General features: G+C 45.1%; 1 protein-coding gene across 1 annotated transcript in view; it reads right to left on the bottom strand.

Moving 5' to 3' along the window:
• Positions 1–3,063, bottom strand: part of RNF41 (ring finger protein 41) — a 62,511-nt gene extending 59,448 nt beyond the window's left edge. Inside the window, exon 1 of the mRNA XM_083169158.1 lies at positions 2,851–3,063. The gene's annotated coding sequence lies outside the window, so the exon portion shown is untranslated. The remainder of the gene's footprint in view (positions 1–2,850) is intronic.
• Between the last annotated feature and the right edge of the window lie 13,340 nt (positions 3,064–16,403).

Below are 16,403 nucleotides of genomic sequence, written 5' to 3'. Positions count from 1 at the left end.
TTGGGTATCACAAATGGGTGGAAAAGTGATGGGCATTCCTGAGCAGTGACTATTAGTACACGCAGCAATGGGCCATTAAGTAGGCATATTATGGGAGGTTTGCAGACATTGCAATGAAAGTTTTCAGAAAGGCATAGGAGGCCATGTTCAAATGGATAAGTTGTACCTGGTGCATATGGTAGCGCATAAGGACGCATCAAGGGGCTGATTTTGGTTCACATGTAGTGACCCAAATCCATCTCCTGCCCCGATGGCCAAGGTTTGCACATGCACAAACCCCAACTGCGAATGGCGGCGGTGAGTTGCTCACTCGCTGGGCAGTTCCCAGAGGGGAGGGAGGGATGTGGGCGGCGGCGCTGGGCCATGGGAAACCCTGGGTGTTTCCATGGGTACATGGTCGGGCGGCTGCAATTATAAAAGCCAGTCTCAACTAACTTATATTCGCGAAGGCAGGGAAAATCATTTGATAGCCGCCAACCATTGAATGATTTCTCCTGCTGCGGGCACATGCGATGGGATAAGGTGGCAGGTAATCGCCAGGGAGGCGTCACAGGGACTCAGTAAGCTTCGCCACTTACAGAGTCAATCAGAAGGACCCCTCAAATGTGCATTAAAGTGTGCACCGGCGCTAATTGTGGACTTCTGTCTTTGCATATCCAGCAGCATGGATGTATGGAAGGGTCTATAAAACCTGACAATCTCTCAACCTAACCTGTTTAAGCTCACTTCTTCGCCTTCTGTGTCACTCCTGTCTGTCTAACCCTCCCCTTTTAGAATGTAAGCTCTCACGAGTAGGGCCCTCTCTCCTCATGTGCCTTTCTTAGAATATATAAACCTCTGCCACCCTGATAATTGCTTCAGTGTCCTGTCCCCTGGTGCAACTATCCATATTTACCATGTACTTGTCCTAAACTGTCTTGTGCTGTAATTCGTTATGTGTTTTTGATTATAACTATGCTCTGTAAAGCGCTGCAGAATCTGTGTGCGTTATATAAGAAACTGTTAATAAACAAATAAATAAATAAAGGTCTAGTTCATGGCAGCATTTGCACAAAACTTGCCCATGGATGAACGGCAAAAGTGTGCAATTTATAATCAGGCCCTTGGAGTACTTTAAATAGTTAGCAAAATTCCTTTGTTTACACACATTCTTTTCTTTTATACATTTAACATAAAAAAAAAAAAAGACAGAACCAATCTTTCCTGTGTCAGCCTGTGTGTATGGGGGCTTAAGATTACAAGAAGACCTCATGGATCCAAAGAACCTAATAGTGTAAGGATTTAAAAAAAAAAAAAAAGGGGGAGGAGTGTCCAAGTAATCTATTTGTCCAAAACTTTGCCCAGTCAGATTGTGTGTATGCCCCTTTACAATTACCCTCACCCTTGTACCTACTTTCAGTAGAACAGTTGGGATTCCATAGGAGATATTATGAGTGCTATCAGGATTCCAATGCTAGGATTGTGACAGTTGGCATAGCCACCATTGGGACACCAACTACAATTACACGTGATGAAAATGTTGAAGACCTGTTTTTATGCAAATTGGTAAAGCCAAGTCAGTGGTGTACATATATTCAGGACATAATAAATCAGGCTAAATAAATAAACAGACAAAGCATATTCACTGTACCAGACATCCATTTAATTTACCCTGAAGAATATGTAGTCCAATCTGATCAATGAATCCTGAATGGAGCATTTGATCAGGGAACACAGAGTCTATGATGTTAGGTTTCCAACTCTATCCAGCACAAAAAGGCCAATGATTACCATTTATTAAGTCCACCATAATAAAAAGCATCTCAGCCATGGCTAATACAATAGCTCAAAATATGTGGTGCATTACTTTATATTAAAAAAAAAAAAAAAAAAAACCACAACAACTCAGACACAAATTTGTAGCGAGTCAGACCAAAATAAATCCAAGTATTAAGCACAAGGTTTGATTATTATTTTTTTAAATATAAACCAAACAAAAAACCTAAATACAGGGATTATAAATACAAATTACTATGGTCCCACTCCCTACGCATGCAATACTCTTATTCATTTCACACACAGCTTTTAAAATAGCCAGGTACGCACCACTTTGGACTTGTATCTCAAAACAACCAACTAAAAAAAGCATTTCATACAGGTCCTCATTCCAATGCTGTACTCAAAGCATGTGAAGCCATGCCTCAGCTTACCAAAACAGCAAAAGATAATAAATAATATTATTACATTTATTAAGACAAATGCAATGAGAAGCATGTCAGAGACCCAAGCCTAACTGCATGGGTGAGAAGACAGAAGGCACGAGAATTATTGTTGTTATTTACACAGTTTTCTTCACTGATGATTAAAAATGAGTTATTACACACACTACCCATGGAATATTGATACTTCACAGATCAATAGAGTACAGTAATGATGGGGATGCACAGAGGGTCACGTCACAATTCCTTTATATACAATGTACATATTATAGAACACAACAGGATTCCTTCAGAATATACAAAGCGGGTTATTATGATTGGAGGATACACAAAGTAACATTAGTGTTATTGGGACTGAGTATTACATGAAACCTTTAACTTTTAGCCCCTGTGCAATGTACCCATCAGCCATCTGCATAAGGGGCACTGCCCGGTGTAGGGGATAATAAAGTACTGCACACAAGCAGTGCACCCTTCCGCCTGTGTCTCCGGCACACCGTGCCCACTCGCCACTAAGTTCCGGAGAACACATCATGGAACGCCTGGCACAATTCGGACACAGAGCCCCTCACACCTGCCTGCTGCACATTTACTCCCTTCATGGGGCCTCTCGGCTCTAGTAACCACGAAGCCGCCACCCTCCAGCACTCACCGTGACTAGCCCCAACCCCAGAGGAGTGGACGCCGCCTCTCCCGGGGCAGGGAGTCTCCGGTGCCCGGACGCTCCGTCTCTCCGTTTGCCCCTGACAGGAGCTGACGCCACCACCGGTCTCGCAGAGCTGCTGCTGCTACGCAACCCACCGCCAAGTCACGCCCACCCGATCTGTGACTGACAGCAATTACAGTCCAACCACTAAACGGAATGTGGGGAAAGAGGCGTGCCCTGGTCACCTGCTAACGAATCAGGGATAAAGGGGAAAGTGAAAAGGGGCGGGAGACGGAGGCATTGATGTGTCCTGGGGATAGGGAGAACCTTTAACTCATTCCGTAGCTTATGACGTAGTAGATCCTGACATCCAATCAGACGGTAGTTGCTAGTCAATTGTTTCCTGACGTCACTGCCCAGGTACTCCCACACAGCGCTCATTACGGCACAGGCGCACGCTCTATAAATCCTGCCGCCATTTTGGCGCTTCCCATTCATTCAGCCGGGTGTAGCGGGCAGTCATGCAGAGGAAGCATTAGCTCATCATCGTACTCAGTAATCACTTTAACTTGTGACGTACATAAGGGAACTAGAGTATGACAGTGTTCTGCTATAGGCCGACATTCCCTGAGTGTGAGTGGGTAGCTCGTACTACAGGAGTAGAAAACCCTATTTTCATTACATACATTAGCTGTCATTACTCAGATTTATTATTATTTTTCTTGGTACTTGTTTCCTAGCACGGCACCCATCTTATGCCATCGCATACCACTAATTAAGGTATGCGATTGGACCCGATTTTCGGGTCCTAAGAGCCGCACTATACAATTTTAATATTGCGTCGCATCGCATGCCATTACAATGGCATGCAATTTGTATTTGTACAGGCACCGATGGGTGATTACTATGTTAAATGCACCCCCATTGTTAACGCCACCCCCACTATCAAGGCCAACCCGAAGCGTGGCGAGCGGCGGCGGTACGCGTCCTCCAACCTATTTATACCCCCTGCGCTCGCCACACTATATAAAATCAATTCCACGCCGACGTGGATAGTGGGGGTATCAAAAGGTCGGAGGATGCGTACCACCGCCCCTGACGGGCTCGCTGGGCTCGTCACGCTTCGGGTTGGCATACATAGTGGGGGTGGCGTTAACAATGGGGGTGCATATAACATAGTAATCACCCATCAGGGTGCCTGTACAATAAAAAAATAGTTTTGATCACATGCAATCAAAACTATGGCATAAGATTAAAATCGTGGGCTCCGTGCTAGGAAACAAGTACCCTTTTTTTTTTTTTTAACATATTGCAGTTCTCATACGTATGCTTTACTGTTATTACATACTTTGTTTTTAAATTATTATTTACACCTGACCCTATTATAACATACTGGTTTCCTACTATTACCTTACATATTATTTCCCTATTACATGCCACGTTTATTTTTAACATACGGACAAGCAAAACACGGACAGAGCGAAGCAAGTCTCTGCAGCGATGTGCTATATGTTACAATATAGTTGTTTAAAAACACTATGATGGAATTCCATTGTTGATGAGATGTTGCTGTTGTGGTGTTTAAATGCTGGAAATGGCAGCCCGACTCGCACCCTTCACCCAAACGATTCACTCTTATATTCGCTTAAAAGTGCTCGGGATAGTGATTGGAGCGAGAATCCACCAAGTTTTCACTGGAGAAACTGAGGTTGAGAAGTGATATGATTAGTATGTTCAAATACAGGATTGGCAATCATATGGAACTGGGAGATGATTTGTTCACTAACAGGCCTATACTTAGGACACGCGGCCATGTACCGAGGCTCGAGGAAAATAAATTCAGTACTGAATTAAGAAGAGGATTCTTCACCATTAGAGCAGTAACATTCTGCAACTCCTTGCCAGTGGGGGTGGTTACAGCAACTACTTTTAATGAATTGAAATTAAAACTGGATACATTTTTGGCCACTAAGGGATCCTATAGATCAGGCATGTCCAAACTTTGGCCCTCCAGATGTTGTGAAACTACACACCCCAGCATGCCTTGCCAGAGTCTTACCATTCCCTAATAGCAAAACTGTGGCAAGGCATGATGGGACTTGTAGTTTCACAACAGCTGGAGGGCCGTAGTTTGGACATGCCTGCTATAGATAAGACCAGGGCTGGGCAACACCGGCCCTCCAGATGTTAATGAACTACACATCCCAGGATGCTTTGCATTAGTTTTCTATGTGGCCATGCTGAAACTGATGCAAGGCATGCTGGGATGTGTAGTTCATCAACATCTGGAGGGCCGGTGTTGCCCAGCCCTGGATAAGACTATACTCAAGTCAGTAGTTACAAGTTAGATAGGTTGAACTCGATGGACTAAAGTCTTTTTTCAGCCTTAATTACTATGTTACTGCAGATTCAGCCAGGTGAATCCTCTGCATCAGTTAAATTCCACCCTACGGGGAAAGCAAAAGATTTGTCAAAGGATCTGCAGGAAAAGGTAATTGAACTGTATAAAACAGGAAAGGGATATAAAATAATATCCAAGCAATTGAGAATGCCAATTAGCAGTGTTCAAACTGAGTGGAAAATGAGGGATTCTGTGGAAACCAAATCACGTTCAGGTAACCAACATTTCAGCCACAACTGGCAGGAAAAATGTTCGGGATGTAAAGAAAAATCCACAAATAACTTCATCTGAAATGCAGGACTATCTGCAACAAAGTGGTGTGGTTGTTCCAAGATGAACAACATTTGAAGAAAAATGGGCTGCATGGTCGAGTCACCAGATAAAAAAACATTACTAAGCAAATGCCACAAAGAATCCTACTTACAATACTCCAAACAGCACAGAGATAAGCCTCAAAACTTCTGGAACAAAGTCATTTGGAGTGATGAAACCAAAATTGAACTTTTTGGCCACAATCATAAACGTTACATATGGATAGGAGTCAACAAGGCCTATGATTGAGGGTTCCCCATTCCTACTGTGAAACACGGAGATGGATCGCTGATGTTTTGGGGATGTGTGAGCTACAAAAGGCACTGTAAATTTGGTCAAAACTGATGGCAAGATAAATGCAGCATGTTATCAGAAAATACTGTAGGAAAATTTGCACTCATCAGTCTGGAAGCATGGGACGTACTTGGACGTTCCCACATGACAATTATCCAAAACACAAGACCAAGTTGATCTGTCATTGGTTGTAGCAGAATAAAGTGAAGGTGGTTCTGGAGTGGCCATCTCAGTCTCCTGACCTCAATATCATTGAGCCACTCAGTGGAGATCTCAAACGTGCAGTTCATGCAAGACAGCCCAAGAATTTACAGGAACTGGAGGCTTTTTGACAAGAAGAATGGGCAGCTTTACCATATGAGACCATATACTCAAAATAAGAACAATGTTTGCCCTGAAGGCGGGCACCAAAAATGTTGGACATAGCTTTGTGGTAAAGTGGTGTGGACAGTAGTGTCCGTTATTCACATTACGCCACATAGTAGTGCCACTTGTACATATTGCACCAGGTAGAGCCCTTCGTACCCCATTTAGATCGCATTTATAACCCGGGTTATTGCAGAGTCGAGGTGTGATTTGAAAGTACCAAACTGAAAACCCACAGTGAACCAACCTAGGTGATCAATATGGTTAAACCTGGGTTGCCCTGTGTATAATGGGCGACATGGGTTTAGTTTGAAAAGGCCAGACCTGGGATCAAAATACTGAGTCCGAACCAGGATAGCGATCTGAAAGAGCCCCTTAGACACAATGCGCCAGGATTACGCACACCGTAATGCCCATTACACATTTTCACCCACTGCAGTACCCATTACACATTATACCGCACACCGTAATGTCCATTACACATTGCCACACACCATAATGCCCATTACACATTGATGCACACCATATTGCCCATTTCACATTATAACACACACCGTAATGCACGTTACACACTATGCCACACAGGTAATGTCCATTACATATTAGGCCCCTGCTAATGTCCTTCGCACATCATTCCCCCAGTAGAGCCCCTTAATCATTGCCCACATTAGTGCAACTTACAGAATTCCCATATTAGTGCCATACAAGAGAGGAGGAGCGAGCTCACCGCCACGGCCCTGTGGGGTATGCACTCAGCGGCTCATACATCATGAGTTCTGATAGGCTGGTGGGCGGGGCAATCTTTCAAATGTCCGTTGGTGCTGGTTTGAGCCCCTAAGTGACCAAGGAGCTGAATGCATGGTACACAGAGCCATGGAGTGGTCATGCGCTGCCTTCCCCGGCCCAGGACCCAACGCTCTAGGCTGCAGCCTGATTAGGCCTTGGCCCCCTCCCTGTCATATTATTAACAGTACATGCAGCAGAGCAGGATTAGGGCTCTGGAGGGGCCAAGGTTCTTAAAACAGGGGGACCCTAAGGTAATGTGATGTCAAATTAGTCCCTCCTTCCCTGCACATCTCCTTCCATCTGTTACCCATGCACCTCTCACTACCTCCTTCCCTTTACCTCTCCGCCCCCATCACCTCTGCTCCACTGAACCTCTGCCTCCCTTCTTGTTCCTGTCACCATCACCCCTGCATCTCTCTCCCTTCACCTCTCTGCCCCCATCACCCCTGCATCTCTCCTTCCCTCAACCTGTCTGCCCCCATCACCCCTTCATCTATCACACCTTCCACCTCTCCATCCACGCCACCCCTGTTACCATTGCACTTCTCTGCCCCCTTGTCACAGATGCACGGCCCACATACACCCTCTAACACATCTCTCAATACCCCTATACGGACCAGACACCCTGCTCCCCCTGTCCATACCCAACATACCCATCTCTCCTAATCTCCTACAAGCACCCAATATACTGCTATCCCCCAACACATCCTGCACTTCAGTTCCTGCCCCCCACATAAACTTCATAACCCTCTATCACCACTACACACATAATTTTCCACCCACATACACCCTATAATTCTCTACTCCCAAATACACCCTAGTCCCTCTGTTCATCCCAGATACGCTCCATAATCCTTCCATTACACACCCTACTTCCATTGTCCCCCAACATGCACATCACCTATCTCCTACCCCTCCCCCCCCCACACACCCCACTCACATACCACACCTATGTGGTGACCTCCTTTATCCTTGTTATGCTGGCATGGTCCCACTGACTCACCAGCACATCAGGGAGCCAGGCAGGATAAGGAGTTTAGATGCGGCGGCTAGCTCTGGTCTGGTCTTTTTCCTGCAGCCCACCCCCCAGTGCAGGCTGCACAGTGCACAATCACACATGGCTCAGAAGGCAACCATCACAGCCCGCACTGCTAGCGGCTGCCACTAGAAGGAGCAGTGCCACGGATCGGATCCAGAACAGAGATCCGATCCGTCACGACCTCCCACCCCCATCCACGCTTCCCCACCGCGGGCCCCCTTAGGCCCGTACTCATCATGACACTGGCTTTTAAGTAAAAATAAATGATACCGGTGCAGACAGCAGAAGGCCGGGCCCCATGTACTGGCTTGGGCCCCGATGCACTGTACCGTCTACACCGCCAGTAGTTCCGTGGCTGTACAGGGGGCTCAAGACTCACCATAATAAACTAACACACCTTAATATACAAATATTCAAATAAATAATTGGGATTTATATTTACCTGTATCAATCCCCAATCCATAAAGTATTGCTTTGGTGCCTTTCTTAGACCAGCTGCCTGGCCAACATGCAAGACAGTGGTGATGTTTCAGTTTTATTTAAAAAAAAATTCGGCAGAACAAAGCATACAAAAGAAGACAGTTACCTTTAGGCTTGTTGGCACCATGATATGAGACACCTGCCACCTGATTGGGTAGGATGATGTCACCATATATACAGGTACCCCGTGTTGTATTCCCTATGACTAAGATGTTACTACTATACGGTATTCATTGCAGTTGGCTGTCATAGGTATTTATATATACATATTTTTTGTTATTGTTCACGTGTTGCTAGGTAACGCAGTGGTAGTGGGGAGCTCAGAGAGTAGCATGTCGCTGGCTCTAATGTCATCCTACCCACATGGCTGTCAGGTGTCTCATAGCATGGTGCCAGGGAGCCTCTATAAAGGTAGCTGTCTTTTTTGTATGCTTTGCCCTGATGAAAGTTTTGAAATAAAACTGAAACTTTGACATCAGTTGGTGCTTGTTGTCTGTTAACTACTTGATACATTTCCAAGATCGGGAGAGTGCCGCCTATTCCACTATCTTTTAATGCTTTATTAGCATTTTTGTCAAGCCATGGCTTGAAAAAAACGCTAATAAAGTGTTGAAAAGTGGCATGTAGTGTGACAAGGAAGCACATACACTGGATCAGATAAAGTTGGTCTTTATTTTTGTAGCAGATGAACAGCATACCAGTTTCAGCACCAGTAGCGCACGCAGGGGGGGGGTTCTGAGTACCCAGAAACCCTCCCAGGAGTCTAAGGGTCCTAGGCTGAAAGCTGAGGGTCCCCTCTTTCCAGGGGTACAAGAATTTTAAAAATCGGCCCTTGGGAACCGGAGATATCTGACTTCAAAGCAGTGGTCCCCATCCAAGCCTGTTAATTGCTCTTCCCAGTCAGATATTTCAGGTTCTGTCTGACGTAGAGTTTTTCTGAGGATATATTCCAAAGTCTGGGACTCCCCCCCTTTGATGGACACTAGTAGCTTGTCTCTAATGTTCCCAGAACCAGAGATATCAGCCTTCCAGCTGTTACTGGTTACTGCTCCAGCTCCACACACCTGGTATGTAGCTTTATATTCTCATTGGCAGATTGCTCTGCCTCGTGAACTTTGATCCCCTAGTCCCCAGTACCATTTGGTAGGCGGGATTCTCTAGTTTTTAATTCCATTAAAATCTAAGAAATCTATATCCGGAAACTGGAGATATCTGCAGTCAAGCAAGCTGTCCTCCCACCAGAAAATTATGAATAATAAGCCCACTCCACTATACAACCCTCCTCTGTGTATTAAACATCTTCTACCACCCTAGAAGTTACAGTATGTATCAGGGCCCCTTCATTCAGCCCAATGCCCCCTTCTCCCACCCCATCTCCCACCATCTGTGCAGTAAAGGGGTAATTAGTGGAAATTACTAATCCAGGCCCTACATGCTGAGCGGTTGATATAATACCCCCTACCACCCGCGGGACCTCAAAAACCACCCCCACTGCTGGAGGATCGGTAGGGGCCCCAATACATTGCTATGCCCAGGAGTCTACACTGCTGTTGACGCCCCTGTATGTATATATATGTATGTATATTTATGTGTGTGTGTGTATATATATATATATATATAAGTGGGTGATGACCCTAAGTGCGCCACAAGTGAGCAGCTACTCTATAAGTCACCCCTGTTAGCGGGAGACAAAACAAAGAAATGTAGACACCAAGATATAGAGAGCGCTAAGTTATGTTCCACCACCTGGTTAGAGTGTGATTTTACCCCGCATATAACAATGTATACAACTTGGTATTAAAAAATCTTTTATTAAAAAGTTTTTCTCTTTAAAATTCCATAGACGCATTCTTTCATTTATTTCAAGATGCCATAAACTAATCCAACGCGTTTCGCCTTTCACAAAGGCTTCATCAGTTTTTTTTTATATACATGTGCACGAAAAAGAACAGTATAGAATCAATCACTGATGGAAATGTCGGTTTTAGTAAGACTTCCCACAATAGTGGTAAAAAGAGGTCCAGTGGCAAAAAGCCCGGAATATTTCTTTAGTTTTTCACAATCTTTTTAGAGAAATCTGGGATGGCGAGAAGCCTATCACAAATGGAAAGCTACCTATCCTACAATCTAGTAGATGGGTCTTTTTCTACTATTTGTAAGGATTTTTCACAGCCTTTGGAGAGGCTGATTGCCAAGCATAGAGAGAAAATGGTACTCTTTACTTAGAAGGGCGCCCATCTCGGCCATCTCAGGCATTGAATGCACTAAAAAATCAGGTGCGATGCGACAGACGAGATGCCCGAGATTTCCCATAGGGAACAATGTTAAATGTCTCAATTGACCCGATTTTCCTGTTCAATGCCTCAATTGACCCAATTTTTCCATAGGAAACAATGTTAAATGGGCCACAGAGGCCAAATAGGCACCCTGAAGTGAATAATGGCCACCCAAATTGTTAACGTCACCCCACGATCAACGTCAACCCGAAGCGTGGCGAGCGCAGCGAGCCCGCGAGGGGCGGCGGTACGCGTCCTACGACCTTTTCATACCCCCACTATCCACGTCGGTGTGGAGTTGAGAATAGAAAGTGTGGCGAGCGCAGCGAGCCACCGAGCCCGAAGCGTGGCGAGCGGACGCGGATACCTTCACAGGTATCCGCGTCCCCTCGCGGGCTTCACAGCTGTCCGCGTACCCTCGCGGGGCTCGCTGCGCTCGCCACGCTTCGGGCTCGGTGGCTCGCTGCGCTCGCCACACTTTCTATTCTCAACTCCACGCCGACGTGGATAGTGGGGGTATGAAAAGGTCGTAGGACGCGTACCGCCGCCCCTCGCGGGCTCGCTGCGCTCGCCACGCATCGGGTTGACGTTGATCGTGGGGTGGCGTTAACAATTCGGGTGGCCATTATACACTTCAGGGTGCCTATTTGGCCTCTGTGGCCCATTTAACATTGTTTCCTATGGAAAAATCGGTTCAACTGAGGCATTGAACAGGAAAATTGGGTCAATTGAGACATTTAACATTGTTCCCTATGGGAAATCTCGGGCATCTCGTCGGTTGATCGCACCCGATTTTTTAGTGCATTCAATGCCCGAGATTTTTTACTAACGATGCCCACGATCAAAATCGTGGGCGCCCTTCTAAGTAAAGAGTACCGAGAAAATTATCCTACAATCTGATGGAGAGGTCTTTCCTACTATTAGCAGAGAACCGATATCAGGTAACCAATACCTTGAGGAGACTTCTACCTAGTGATATATATATATATATATATATATATATATATATATATATAATTAATATTATTATTATTTATACATTTGGTCTATCTATAATACTTTAACTGACCAGGCATATACTGGGTCACCTAAGTGTCCATCTTCGTGCTTTGCTCCGCCCCTCTGGAAACCCCCTTCTGAAAATCCTGCGTTTGCCCCTGAGCACAGCAAGAACAGTTACAGCATTGCATTGAAGGATCTAAAAATAACATGAAAATATATATTTTACATGTTCCCAGCATATATACAGAGCATATATCTTTACATGATGGAGGAATTGCTTTTGGAGGTTTGTATGAATCAAATAATTATATATTGCAGTAGAGAATCTCCTCAGAGTGGTGATAAACTGACACTATATCCTGGTGGTAAGATGAAGAGAAGTAACTGTATGCTGTGTGAGCTAGATTTATACTTGTGTAGTTTCATGGCGGCACTTATGTAGTCAGCATAGTTTCCTTGTCAGCATCGCAGCCAGCGTAGCCAGCATCAGCATCGTGTACCCGCAGTCAGTGTAGTCAGTGTCCCAGTCAGCATCCTTCAAACCTGTTTATACCCCCACTATCCATGTCGGCGCGGAGTTGATTTTATAAAGTGTGGCGAGCCACTGAGCCCGAAGCGTGTTGAGCTCAGCGAGCCCCGCGTGGGGACACGTAAAATGAGCCCAAAAGTGTGACGAGCGGACGTGGATGTGTATTCTGCGTGCTCTTGCCACGCTTCAGGCTCGTTTTCTGCATCGCCACGCATCGGGCTTGGTGGCTTGCGGCGCTCGCCACACTTTATAATATCAACTCCACGCCGACGTGGATAGTGGGGGTATGAACAGGTCGGGATGATATGTACCACATGGGTTGTTAAAGCCACTGTTGATCGGCAGCTTTGACTGACTTTGACAGTATTAAAACAGCACCATGAATCAATGCTAAATCAGACTTGTTTTAAATCCATTGTTCAAAGCTACCAATTATTAGCTAATTAATCATTTTCCTATGGATGGCAGAAGGGTTGTATACTGGTATGCTGCGCACTCCGACAAATCAGAAAAGAAACTAACCCTGCTCAACCTAGCTAGTCCTTAGTCAGTTGTCAAAGCAGATATCACACATCGAGGTCTTGGCTTCATTTACAAAGTCCAGCAGTCATACATATCTACTCTCAAAGCATCAATAGGTGATTAACAGGAGCATTCCAGTCACACTCATCTGAACATCTGCATCAATGAGCCAGAACAACTTTCCATTTAGACCTGTACCTGAAGCTAGCACATTGCTAGAACAACACATGCCTTCCAGGGAACCTTCTAGACTGCAGGCCTCAGTATCCTTAAAGTCTCATGTCTCCATAGGGATCTACAGTATGTATCTTACATGCATTTCTGTATCTGTGCTTAAGGTCTCCAGTTGCTGTATTCAGATGCCATTACACTCATCTGCCTCCAGTGTCCTGTGTACACCTGCGAGCCTGCTTACTACCTGATGCTTTGAGCATTGCCAGTCACTATTCTAACTGGTACCTCCGGTCTCAGGTGCCTGCATTACCTAATGAAGCTGTTAGCGCATCAGACACTGCTTCACTTGTACCTCTCAGCAACTCTGATCTCTGGTGCCTAGTGTATTAAGTTGGGTCCTGGACCTCCGCTACCAGCCTGCTCATCAAGTGTTCATACAGGCTGGTGGTACACTCTTTTGAGTGTACCACCAGCCTGTAACAAGACTCTCAAGCATTGAATCATTGATTAGGGCTGGTCTGGAGCAAGTGGTACTGGTTCAAGGACAGTAATCAGGGTGTGGGTTCGGGGGTGTTCAACGTATACTTGGCTACCTGACCCTCTCCATGAGTGAGAAAATGCTCTGTTCCTGGATTTCTCTGTGGTGAAACACCTTTCTTATCAATTACCTAGCTCACCACAGGTGATGGCAATCATACATTACCAGGGAAGTCCAGGAGCAGAGCATTTTCTCCCTCATGGAGAGGATCAGGTAGGCAAGTATGGTTCAACGGGGTGTTCAGCAGTCTGGTATACTCTGCTCCTGGTTTGCAGTTACTAAGCTCCAAATATGGGTTTCAGGTATGGGTCAGTGCAGTTCCAACTGTTACAGTCCTGTAAACATAAGTCTCCTGTCCCTTTCCTAAATTCTGTGTTCCAACTCTTTTCCAGTATTATAGTGTCCTGAGTTCAAGGTATAGTTCACAAATAGTTCAAGGTTGGCATACATACAGTAGGTTCTAGTTCTGTATCTTTACTACCTGTGGGTACTCCATGAGCAAGTACTAATTAACTTCTCATCAGTTACTTTTTCCTCTAGTTAAGCCCAAGGGTTCTGAATTCCAAAACCGTGACACAGTGGCAGGGTGTAACAATTCTTAACTGTGATGGCCTTTAAGCCGATATAGTCAATACATTGCTGTAACCCCATCTCTTTCTTAAAAAAGAAAAATCCTGCCTTCAGCAGCAGATGTAAAACCATGAATGTAGCCCCATCCTATATGTATACTGACATAGACTGGGTCTCTGGAAAACAGAAACAACCCCTTCCTATGTTAAGAGCTTTCTCTAGAATATGTTCAGTAGGGCAGTCCTAGCCTCTAAATGTAAGGAAAGCCTCTGCTTCTTGCTTATTAAACATGCCCTAGAACTTTCTGTAAGGTGAAGGAATGGTGGAACTGTCAGAGTCTGTGGTGGTGCAGTGAGGTAGGATACATTTGAGACAATTTCCAATGCAGCTGATAACCAGGACTGAATTTGATTGGATAGCCAATCCATGTGGGTACTTCTGCTGTAACTAGTTAAATGCTAGGACAAGTAGGCTGGATGCATTTGGTTGGTTGAGAAAAGAAATGGACAAGACTGTGGGGTCTGACAAATCTTAAGGCCCCCCATACACTACACGATTTGGGACAGTTTCACCCGATTCCAGTGGATCGGGCTGAGAAATCAGGTGACATCATTCCAAATCACAAGTGTATGACATCCGATCAGATACGATGCGCAGCCCTGTGCGCATCTGGGTCGGACTGCTGCACATAAGATAATCATCAGCAGCACATCGTGGGTGCTAAGGACTCGCTGAAAAGCTGATACTGCTGAAGGATATAATATGAGAAGCAGAGTTTATTTTAACTGTTGTTATAAAAATAATAAGTTATGGAGAGTAAATGGGTGATCACACCAGGGCCATCATCAGGGAGGACTGCTGGAACTAGAAGCATTGACAAAGGGGGACCCATCCTGCCCATGTGTAGCCTGTTGCAACCAATAGGCTATGTTCCCCTTTGCACAAACCTAAAAAGGGGGACGTGGCTGTGTGGGGAGGTCGTGGCTCCAGGAAAAAAAATTACAAGGAGGCACTGTGATTGGGGGAGTGTGCTTGTGGAGTATGGCCAGGTGGGGGAGTGGGGGTGTAGCTCCAAACATCTGCTGTCAATACAAAGGGGTACATTTTCTAAGATGGTAGTTCTATTGAAGATGGGATGTGGCCCATATCAACCAATCAGTATCTACTACTTATTTATTTAGCACTTTCTGGAAGATAATGGAATCTGATTGGTTGCCCATAGCAACATCCCATGTTCAGTAGAAATCCCATCTTAGTAAATAAACCCCTTAGAGTTGTGCCAAATGCTGTAGTACATGAACATCCAACTTATATTTTGAGCAGTTGAGTTACTGACATTAGTAAGTTGAGTGCTGATATGTAACTTTAAAGTAGACGGTCGGGCAGCTCCCATACACTTTATGGATTTTGATAGTGTGAAATAAAGTTTAGATTCATTTTCTGCACTTCTGCCACTAACTGAGACTCAAGTGTTAGGCAATTTATAAATAAATATAGCTGCCTACTGTTATAGTCTGTCACACTCTTCAATGGACAAAAAGTAGAAAATGATCATCATCATGTTTTAGAGATTCCCCCCCACCCTGTGTCACCTCCTGCCAGCACCATCTCCATGCATCACTCCAATGCCATACCTGCCTGCAACTCTCTAGTCTCCCCCACCCTGCATACTCCAGTGCCACCATCCTGCCCTGTATCTCTCCAGCACCACCATCCTGCCATGTCCCCCACCAGCTCCACCATCCTGCCCTGTGTTGCTCCAAGCACCACCATCATGCCCTTTATCTCTCCAGCGCCACCATCCTGCCCACCTTCATCAGCACCACCTCCACTCCTTTCCTTCGATCTTCTTGGCTAATATGTCTTAATTTTTAGTCATTTTTTTTAACTCTTATTTCCTCTACCCCCCCCCCCCCTCCATTTAATGTCATGTGTCTCCATTATATCATGCACATGTGGGAGGGGGGGGGGGGGGGGCTGACTATTTTTTTTTCAGTCCTAGGGCCCACAATTTCTGGTGGCAGCCTGGATGGCACTACTTTCTAAACTATCAAATATAATTCTAGATTACATTTTATAAGTATCCCTGAAAATATTAATATTAAGCTCACACTCTTCAATGTTAAGGAGTAGTATATTTGAACAAAATATTGCATTCCAGAGGTGATGATAATGGAGAGAAAGAGATGGATGCAAATCTGAAAGCAAGTGTCTGAATTTTAGGTTATATTTTGAAGATACAGGCAATCGGGATTGTGGCTGGCAGAGAA

Source organism: Crinia signifera, chromosome 2 (assembly GCF_055691185.1).
Source record: "Crinia signifera chromosome 2, ASM5569118v1, whole genome shotgun sequence".
Lineage (NCBI taxonomy): Eukaryota > Metazoa > Chordata > Amphibia > Anura > Myobatrachidae > Crinia > Crinia signifera.
Note: the sequence above shows the minus strand (reverse complement) of the source record. Positions and strands in the feature narration are given on the sequence as shown.